The sequence below is a fragment of the Bidens hawaiensis genome, unplaced genomic scaffold (assembly GCF_021521415.1).
Source record: "Bidens hawaiensis isolate Kalapana, Puna unplaced genomic scaffold, B.hawaiensis_p1.1 tig00004101_1, whole genome shotgun sequence".
Lineage (NCBI taxonomy): Eukaryota > Viridiplantae > Streptophyta > Magnoliopsida > Asterales > Asteraceae > Bidens > Bidens hawaiensis.
Genome location: NW_027491241.1, coordinates 535610 through 545152, shown reverse-complemented (window position 1 = coordinate 545152; position 9543 = coordinate 535610). Strand labels below are relative to the sequence as shown.

Sequence of the window (9543 nt, the reverse complement as noted above, 5' to 3'; positions counted from 1 at the left end):
TATGCGAAGGAAACAATTGAACATGTGTAAGACGAAAAGCATAGGTACGAAGAAATTGAAAATGTGTAGGAAAAAAATTAAGACGTGTAGGAAAATTTTGAAGAGGTGTAGGAAAAAATTATAGTTGTGTAGAGTGAACTCAAAAGATAGGGTAAAAAATTATAAAGATAAATTTATTGTATTATGAGTTTATTAATTTTTTAAATCTTTTAGTTATTGTTATTAGATTAATTATATTAGTTAGAGATGCAACTAATGTGGTTTAATTATATATATTAATTAGAGAGAGAATATATTTATATTATTTTAATACTCTTTTCATATATTTTAATATTGGAAGATTAAAAATTAGATGAGTGACCCAGATTAATTTCTCGCACTTCTCGCTGCAACTTGACTTCTCGCATGAACCATCTCTTGCATATATATATATATATATATATATATATATATATATATATATATATTAATTATCATGTATTCAAAAGTAGACACTCATGGCATTTAGGAAAAGCAAATATTCATAAGCAATCACATCATTTGTATTTTATATCGAGTTCACACTATCTTTTATGACACAATTTATGAAGTTTATATTTCTATCAATTTATAATTTGCTATTAACATTGCACACGCTTTTGAATTAATGATTGGACTTTATTTTTCGTAAATTTTGTATTAGAATCGGTGTATTCGATGAAGCCCAATTCTAAATATGCCACATTTATGTGGTGGACAACTTGGACGGTCCATTCTACATGAAATATACTAAACGTACCAGATGAACTGAGAACTCTAGATCTAGAGCTCAAATGGCGAATCTCAAAACTAAAACCTTGAATCGATTAGATTTACAAAATGTATGAATCCATATCTTAAAAATATCAATCCCTCAAAATCTCATGCATTTCGATCCACTAAATCAGGATCCTAGAGAAAGCAAACGTTACCTCGTAAGCCCTAGATTTCTGTTGAAGGGGTAGATTTCGATCCTTTGACCTTGATTCCACCGATGTGCTTCACAAAAACTATACTTTAACAAGTTATTTTACCTGGTGGGTTGCGCCGGGCAAGTCGAATAATGCATCGGAAAGGTCGAATATGTTTATGTCACGTTTGCAGTTGTGCATTACTGTGGGTCCGGTTGATTACACATAAAACATTAAAATATAAAAGAACGACATTTGTTCAGTTGGTAAACTCTGAGCATTGTCGATATAGGGCGCTGCAACAATAAGTCGATAAAACTCAGGTGTTGGTAAAACCTAATTCATAATAAACATGAACATGTAACTTGGGCATGGGCTTAAACTTGGCATGTCTTTTAATCATTAATTTGAAATATAACAATATGTAATCATGAACTTGTAACGTAATATGAAACTTAAGCAGATGTATCTCATGAACAAATAAAACTCGAAAATGATATAAAAATTGTTAAAGTAAAAGGTTGTAAACGTGTAAAATTTTACAAAATTTTAAAATACGAAGAAAATAGTCACTCCACCTTATTAAATCCAAGTCTCTCAAAAGTCAAAACAATCATAAAATTTGAACTTGATAATTATATAAAACACTGGACAAGATGCATACCGAAAGTTGATTCACATAAAATTGAGCGCACATCAAAATAATTTTTTTTTTACCAAAATACAAAAATAACTGCAATGACGACGGTGATGGTGGTGGCTTCGGTGACAAAAATGGTGGTAGCGGTGGCGACGATGGCGGTGGTTGCGGTCAGGCGGCAAGTGCGGTGGTTATGGTGCTGGGGAGGTGGCAGTGGTAGCATTGGTAGTGATGGCGATGGTAGCGCAACGACGATGGTGGTGGCGGTCAGGTGGTGTCGGTCAAGTGGTGGTGGTTAGGCGGTAACAGTGATGGTGGTGGTACGTGATGGTCAGGCAACGGTACGGTGAATGGTTACGGTGGTTACGTGACGTTGGTGGCGGAGGCGGTGATAGCGCTGGTGGTAAGGTGGTGGTGGTGGTTGCGGCCGTGGTGGTGGCGACGGTGGCGGTGGCGGCGGCAATGGTAATGGTGGTGGTGGTTAAGAAAGTAGGGTGAAGGAAGAAAAAAGTGGGAATGAATGGCTTTGATGGAATGAGATTTATATGTAATGAATGATTCCATACATTAAGCAACCAAACATTAATTTTTTCACTCCCACATAATAAATATTTCCACTCTCATTCATTTCTGTATACCAAACAACAGTTCCACCCCAATTATTTTATTTTATTTTTTTTCAACCTGCTTCACTTGATCATGAGTTGCTAACTCAGCATTTATTATAGCTATAATCCCTTCCGGTATGTAATAATCCATTAGAACTTAAACGTAAATAAAAGAAACTAAGCAAGCAATCAAATCAAAACATTAGAACTTAAACGTTAATAAAATCCGGCTATTGTTGAACAAGCATTTAAAACGGGGGAAATGATCAAAGTGCCCAATTTGATCATTCTTCATTCTGAAGACCTAAATTCCATTGGCTTCATAATGTCCAGCTTAAAATCAACCGGCCCGTCGATTTTTTCTTGACCACTAATCGAACGCCACATTTATAAGTTCTGCCAAGAATGTTTCTCGGTAGCCGCCTGATTTTCAAACCTTTTGACAAGCCGGTCCGCCTGGTTTTCAATTCCACGCACCGGCAGTTGGATATTAAGAGGGTGTTTGGCTGAGCTTTTTAAATTGGTTTTTGCTTATTTGCTTTCTGAAAAGCAAAAGCAAAAGCAAAAGCAAAAATAACTTTTGAAAAGCTCCAATTTGTAGCTTTTGAAGGATCTTTGCCAAACACATTTTGCTTTTCAAAAAGCAAACAAGTAAATAAGCAAGTTTTAAAAGCTCACCCAAACACCTACTAATCCAATTGATTCCACTAAATTATATCGTCACATGTCTCTATGGTAATATTGAAAACAAAACGAGCAGGTAAAATATCCGAGGGCCTTTCTAAAATAATTTGATTTAGTACTTTCAAATTTTTATCATTTTTCTTCACATTTATCAAAATTAATAGGTTAAATTCAAAACTAAAATAATTTCACTTATCTTTAGATATTATATTTTATAATTAAAATATTTTATAACATAAGCTAATACATGATATTAAAAGAAACCAACCAAAATGTAAATATGGTCAAGCACGTCATTAATATAAAAAGTGGCGGACCTAAGACTTTTATCTAATGGGGTCTCATTTTTCAGTGTTCAAATTTTTCAGGTCGGTTGTTGTTCAGTCGGGTACTCGAGACGAGGAACACAAGAAAAAACAATCTAATCTAATCTAATTTGATCTAACCTCTAATCTAACTAATAAAAGAAAATAATGAGAATGATGTGGTAATTTCACATTCATTCTTGTTCTAATCTCTCTTCTCATTCATTCTATATATCTATGGGTGGTGGGCAAAACCATTTTGTTAAATGGGTTATAATTTCCTTTCTAATCTTTAATCTCATTCATCTTATCTATCGATGGATCATGAGTCAAAATAATTTTGGCAAAAGGGCTATAATTTTCTTTATAATTTTCTAATTCCTCGTTTTATTTATCCTACATATCCATGGGTCATTGGTCAAAACAATTTTGACATACGGGTTATAATTTCCCTTCTAACTTTATAACCTCTCTTCTCATTTATTATAGTTATCCATGGGTAATGTGTCAAAAGAATTTTAACAAATGTTGTATATTGTTGTAAACGTATAATGGTTTATCTCATTCTAATTTCTAAATTTGAGATTACAGACTTCTTATTATTTGTAGTATATATTTTATTTTCTTCTTACCTATAATTTTGTTCATTTCTTTCAAAAAAGCGTACCTTATTTATTATTATTTTTATTTAACAACTCCCGTGTAATACACGGGGTTCAAAAGCTAGTATCATGGTCACTGGCGAAGCTTTACTTGGGTTTTTTCGCGTAGTAGTGTAAATTTACCCGTTTTCGCCCGAAATTTTTTATGTTTAGTGTAAATTTAGGCGTTTTCGGCTAAAAATTTGAGTCCGGCCCCCATTGTTTGTGAATTTTTGTATACCTGAGTCCGTCCCCCGGTGTCTTAGTCCAAGCTTCGCCACTGATCGATCATAATAAAAAAAAGTATGTGCATTACTCATTAGAAACACACAATATGCTTGTCACTCTAAATAAGAAAACATTAACATTACAACTTTTAAGTTGTTTCCCACAATGGCATTCGACTCGCTAGTAGAGGATGGCGGCAAGTCGGCGACAAGCGAATCACATTTGAAGGTTGCGATGTGTGTCCCATGTTTGGGCTTTGGCTGTGCAACATGCCTCTGTTCGAGAGTACAAGGCTATCAGGTTTATTTATAAGTTAAAACCTAACTGTTATTATTCAGTATTAACTATCGGGTAGAATTTAAAGATTAAATATAAAAATACAAATAGTGAAACAAGAATAGGAGTTCAACAATCCTTGAACACCGACTAAAGTTACCACTGATGGTTGGGTAAAAGTTAGTTATTATTATATATTAATTAGTTATGTTTAGGTAAATAAATGAATGAACATTGGTACTTCAAGCATTATGTGTTTTCAGGACACTGGAAGCTATGGAGCTTAACGAGGATATTTACGGGCTTGAAATGAAGTTCGGGAAATGAGAGAATGGAAGTGCACGCATCACGAGGCAGTCAAGAAAAGAAGATAGAAAAATCTGAAGTTTTACATCTTCGCGATACGCGAAGATGCAAAGAAGGGCAACTTTGCGATATGCGAAGTTGTAGAATTCCGGCTGCGACTATTTTGTCCTTCGCGATACGCGAAGAAGCATCCCTGTCATCTTCGCGATACGCGAAGATGCTTAAGTCGGCCAAAAATTTAGGTTTGCATTATATAAACCCCTTAACCTCCCCATTCGGCTGAGATCGACTTCCAGAGGCAGAAAAGCTTTGCTAAGACGGTTTCCAGCCATCCCGAAGCTTCCGGTTCATCGCGGGTTTGCATGTTCATCAAAGATAAGTATTTTGACATTATGATCATGTTCGGCTAAATCATTTGTTCATAGGGTTTTGTGTAAATCCTTTTAAGACCAGATTTATTATGCTTCATATTTTGAACTTGATTTGACTTTATTGTTTTTATCTTGTTCAATTATTGCTTGGTTGTTCAAACAATTTTTGTTTGCGATTTTTGATTAGTACATCACTTGTTTGGTTTGTTCATCAACATTTAGGGTTAGGCTCTTGTCATTGAACTAATAATCATCGGTCAATGTTACTTAATTAGTTATCATAAAACATAAATTGGTAATTGTGTAGATCGAGTTCAATTGTGTCAATAATTCGGTTAGGGTATCGTTTGTCATCACAATCAAACTATTAGGTCTAATAATTACTGTGAAATCAAGATAAGTAAATCTGGGATTAAGTTGATTAGTACATTACCTAAACCTAGAATGAATACTTTTTATTAATATTGTTTACAAAGTTTTTAAGTAATTGTTTAGTTTTAATTAATCTTTTTCTAAAAAGCGCTTGACATCGTCTGTCCGCATTAGTTTAATAATTAAATTAGTAATAATAAATTAGCACTTTCCTTGAGTTCCTGTGGAGACGACCTTACTTACCCGTACTTATTATAGGTATTTAAGTCTTAAAATTAATTGTTTGAATAAACCGCGACAGCCTACGTCAACCACTCCACTAAAGTTAAGATTAATACTATGTGTTCAATCTAATAATTATTATGGAGTCCAAGAAAATTTTTATATACCGTCTCAAAGAAAATTTTTAGAAAATGTTTGGGGTCCCGGAACCCCGACCGTTACTATGTGGGTGCACCCCTTAATATATATAAGTGTAACTTAATCAAAGGACATTGAAAGACATCTTGTGAACAACAGACATATTAGTCATTTTTAACATGAACATTTACAATTATAATACACATATATCATCTTATTTTCTTGACATTATCAATGTCGTCTTCAACCACTGGATGTGGCTCTCAACCCTCTGGATGTTTTCATTTGTAAATGAGATTTGAAATGCAAGCGCCTGGAAATTGCAAAATAAACTAGACGGCGTCTGGATTTGAAAACTAGGCGGATTGGTTTGTCAGAAGGTCGGAACACTGACCGGCCGCCGAGAACATTCTTAGCAGGTTTTTTACACATGACGCTTGGTTATTGGTGTAGAAAAACAGACGGACCGGTTTTTAAGTTGGACATGATGGAGTCGGTGGGATTTATGTAGAAATTTTTGGAATAGGATTTCTCAGTAAACAAAGTCAAATTTTAAATGAGAAACATGATCAGTTTTATAGATTAAAATCACAGAAAAATATATTATGGTTGTTCGTTTCGTTTTCTTTTATTTTGAAGTTACAACTTTTTAGTATCATAAGTTTTGATCGGAACCATTTAGTTGATCATAACCACTGAAATCGAATCTTAAGAAATATAATATATATCCGAATTGAACTATAAAAGGAACTTTGAAGTGCATAGTTATTGCAATTGCCTTCTTTTCTAGACACATCCCATAACACTAACCTATCATTTAACTTACGCTATGGAAGTTGAAATCATTTCCGAAGAGAGCATTAAACCATCGTCCCCAACACCGCACCACTTGAGAACATATAATCTTTCTCTCCTAGATTATCTTGTTGGATATCCTTACGTACCAATCGTTTTTTACTACCCTAATCACAATGACAATGACAATAACATATTCCAAGCACTACAAAGGTCATTGGTTCTAAAGAAATCACTATCTGAAACCTTGACTCAGTTTTACCCACTTGCAGGAACACTTAAGGGCGATTCAATTGAATGTAACGACGTTGGTGCTAACTATGTCTTAGTTTTGGTTCATGGTCGTCTTGATGGCTTTTTGCACAAACCTGACCTTGGATTGATTAACAGGTTCTTGCCATTAGAACCTAGTTTTGATCAATCTAGTGTGGGTTCTCGTGTCACAAATGTTCAAGTGAACATTTTCAAATGTGGTGGAATCGCTGTCGGGTTGTGTGTTTCACAAAAGATCCTTGATGGGGCTGCACTCTACACTTTTCTAAAAGGATGGGCTAACATGGCTTCCAAAAGTGAAGAAGTTACCTATCCAAAGATAATTTCTCCATTAGTTTTTCCTGCTGAGAGCTTGTGGCTTAGAGACATATTCCAGGTTAGCTATCAAACAGTGCTAAAGGAAGGCAATTGTATCACAAAAAGATTCGTATTTGGTTCGGATTCCATAGCTGCTTTAAAAGTTGCGGCTAGTAGAAATGGAGTGCAACAACCAACACGAGTTGAGGTGGTATCTGCTTTGTTATGGAAGTGTACAATTGCAGCATCTAAAGAAGCATATGGTATCCAGAAAACTACTTGGCTAAACCACTCTCTGAATCTTCGTAAAAAACTTCCAACAAAGACGTCAAAAGACTTGATTGGTAACATGATGTGGGTCTCAAGTGCAGTGTGCAAAGATAACGACGAAACCACATTGCATAGCTTGGTGAACAAGGTGCATGATAGCATTGTAAAAGTCAACGATGAGTTTGTAAACGAAGCACAGGGTGATGAATGGTACGTCGCAATGCAGAAGTTACTTCAACAAATGGGAGAAATCGGCTCGGTAGGGCCAACAGAATATTATATTTTTACAAGTTGGTGTAAGATGGGTTTCAATGATATTGATTTTGGTTGGGGAAAGCCAAGTTGGGTGTCTGGCCTCATAGGTAAAGGATTCAAGGGGTTCTTCAATTTAGTGACTCTAATGGATACAAAATGTGGCGAGGGAGTTGAAGCATGGGTGACTTTGGATGAAGAAGAACTGAAGATTCTACAGTGCAATCCGGAGCTACTAGCGTATGCTTCGGTGGATCCAAGTCCGCTATCAAATGATCATGTCATATGAGTTAGAGATCTGTCTTAAAAACCAACGTCTTGGTTGTTAGTACTTTATATTGTGGCAAATAAATTTACATGTTCGTTTGCTTATTTTACCCGTCTTTTAAGCTTAGGTTTCTATTTTCCTGTCGTCACAACATGCCTAAGGGGCGCAGACATATGACTGTCAGTTGGTATTGCCTTTTCATTTAATCAAAGTGTGTTACGAAGTGGAGCATATTTGATTGAGAATATTAGTTGATCAAGAAGGGAATTAAATACCATCTGTTCGATCACAAAGATTTTAATTTACAAAAATAAGTTACAAGGATTTGGTTACAAAGGCATCCGAGCCTTTAGACGTCCATCAACTAGAGATTCTTGCATTCTATTATTTTACAAGCTCTCTTGCTTATTTTACCGCTCTTTTAAGCTTAGGTTTCTATTTTTCTATTATCGCACCGTGCCTCAAGGGCGGAGACATATGACTGTTAGTTGGTGTTAATTTTTCATTTAATAAAAGTTTAGTGGAAAATATTTGATTTAAATATTAGTGAATACAAGGGAATTAAATACCCTTTGTTCGATTACAAAGATTAAATTTACAAACATAAGTTACAAGGATTGAGTCACAAAATCATGCAAGGCACTAGATATCTATCGCCTAAAGATTCTTCTATTCCTCTCACTTTCGATCCTTGTAATTAACTTACTCCTAATTACCTGAAAACACTTTTTAAAATACATTAGCTAAAGCCGGTGAATGATGCTCACAAACTCGAAAGAATTTTCATAAACCATTAAGACAATCACCAATCCTTTCAACAAACTCAATATGCCTCATCCTGAGTCATCACTACTAAACATACACATAACGGTTTCTGAGGAGTTATGTGCCCTTATTGTCAACATCATTACAAAACGTTTAAGTTTTAACGACGACAAAAGTCGTTGCTAAAGCCCCAAATGTCGCCGCTAAAAGTACTAGCGACAACATGTTGCCGCTGTTGAGTTGCCGCTAGTTCTTAGTTGCTATTGATCATTTGTCACCACTAATAATGTCTCCGCTAAAAGGTGTGGTCACTAAAGTCAAATTCGTCGCTAATTAGTCACCGCTAATACTTTTCAGGCGAACTCCCGAAGAGTAATAGCACCGACTTTGTTGCTGCTAAAGGCATCTAACTTGTTTTTTAAAAAAAATCTGGATTTTCCTTAACACTAAAAATACAACAAATATATGCAAGTTTTTCCGAACATGCATCATAACCATTGATATATATATATATATATATATATATATATATATATATATATAGGGGTAAGTTCTAGTGAAAACACTTTTTAAAGAGAAAACTTAAAAACTCCTAAGAAACTATTTTTTAACTTAAAAATTTTTTTTTTTAAAGTTTCTTTTTTTTTCATTATTCTTATATGTTGTTATTGATTTAAAAAAAAAACTTGTCAGTAACCTCATCGGTATAGTGCGCATGTGTAATAGTGTGTATTGCATATATGCAAAAGTGTTTGTATTGCATAGAATACAACCCTATTGCACATATTTGATACACGCTATTGTATATATGCAATATAAGACTAATACACACATCGAATACACATTAGTACGTATGTGTAATACAACATTAATGCACATGTGCACCATATCGACTTTTATTTT

General features: G+C 34.6%; 1 pseudogene; it reads left to right on the top strand.

The window, feature by feature from the left end:
• Positions 1-6507: 6507 nt before the first annotated feature.
• LOC143625288 (epi-neemfruitin B 7-O-acetyltransferse L7AT pseudogene) lies at positions 6508-7896 on the top strand (annotated as a pseudogene).
• Positions 7897-9543: the final 1647 nt, after the last annotated feature.